At 40.2% G+C, this 1,236-nt stretch overlaps 1 non-coding gene across 1 annotated transcript; it reads right to left on the reverse strand.

Annotated features, from left to right (window-relative positions):
* Nucleotides 1-760: 760 nt before the first annotated feature.
* On the reverse strand, nt 761-867 carry LOC138816117 (U6 spliceosomal RNA). The gene has a single exon (XR_011368564.1). It is a non-coding gene; the product is annotated as a U6 spliceosomal RNA (small nuclear RNA).
* Nucleotides 868-1,236: the final 369 nt, after the last annotated feature.

Genomic DNA, 1,236 nt, shown 5'->3' on the forward strand with positions numbered 1-1,236 from the left:
CATACCAACACACATGCATGCACATGCGTTCACACGCACACATTTTTTCCCTTCCCCTCCCCAAATTAGAGAAGCGTACATAAAAGAGGCAGATGCACCAACTTCAAATACAGAGAAAACAAGGGTTATAGAGTGGGAGAGGAATATACAAAGAAACAAAAATTCACATCACACATTATAAGTACGTTAGAAACAATAGCAAGAAACAAAAAACTACTTGTTTCCCTATCGTGGGGTTCAATTCCCTTAATATTATCATATCTGTTCATATGCACATAGCTTTTGACCTTGTCTGCTTACCCCAGACATATATTCGTTATTGAAAATAAGGGAAACCATGGGACCTGTTTCTTTGGACTTGGCTTACTTCACTTAATAAATTTTTTTCCAAGTCTTTCCATTTCCTAACAAATGGGGCAATGTCATTCTTTCTGATGGAGGCATAGAATTCCTTTGTGTATATACACCACATTTTCTTGATCCATTCATGTAGTGGGGACAGCTGGTTGGTTCCATATCTTAGCTATGGTAAAAATTGCTGCAATAAACATAGTTGTGCTGGTAGTTTTAGTATGGTCTTGTTTGTGATCATTTAGATAAATCCCCAAAAGTGGGACTGCTGGGTCAAAGGGGAGCTTTATGTGGAATCTTTTGAGGAACCTCCATAATGTCTTCCAAAGTGGTTGAACAAGTTTACACTCCCACCAAGAATGTTGTATGGTTCCCTTGTGGCCACATCCCCTCCAGCATCTGTTGTTGTAAAAATATGGAACGCCCCACGAATTTGCATATCGTCCTTGCGCAGGTGCTATGCTAATCTTCTCTGTATCGTTCCAATGTTAGTGTATGTGTGGCTGAATTGAGCACAGAATATTTTTTATATCAAAAGTGCAATTGTGGGGGCTGAGAAGGTGGCTCAGTGGTAGAGCGCTTGCCTTACATGCATGAGGCCCTGGGTTCGATTCCTCAGCACCACATAAGCAAAAAGAAAAAAGCTGGAAGTGGTGCTGTGGCTCAAGTGGTAGAGCATTAGCCTTGAGCTGAAGAGCTGAGGGACAGCGCCCAGGCCCAGAGTTCAGGCCCCACGAATGTATCCCCCCCAAAAAAAGTGCAGTTGGATTTTATTAAACTAGACAATTCAACAAAAAATAAGTTCAAAAGAATTGTCATGAAATTTTAGAACCATATATTTCTTACATAAGCACAAATTTAAGAATAAAGTCAAGATTGACATGT

Source organism: Dipodomys merriami, unplaced genomic scaffold, assembly GCF_024711535.1.
Source record: "Dipodomys merriami isolate MVZ:Mamm:240054 unplaced genomic scaffold, mDipMer1.0.p SCAF_686, whole genome shotgun sequence".
In the NCBI taxonomy this organism is placed as follows: domain Eukaryota; kingdom Metazoa; phylum Chordata; class Mammalia; order Rodentia; family Heteromyidae; genus Dipodomys; species Dipodomys merriami.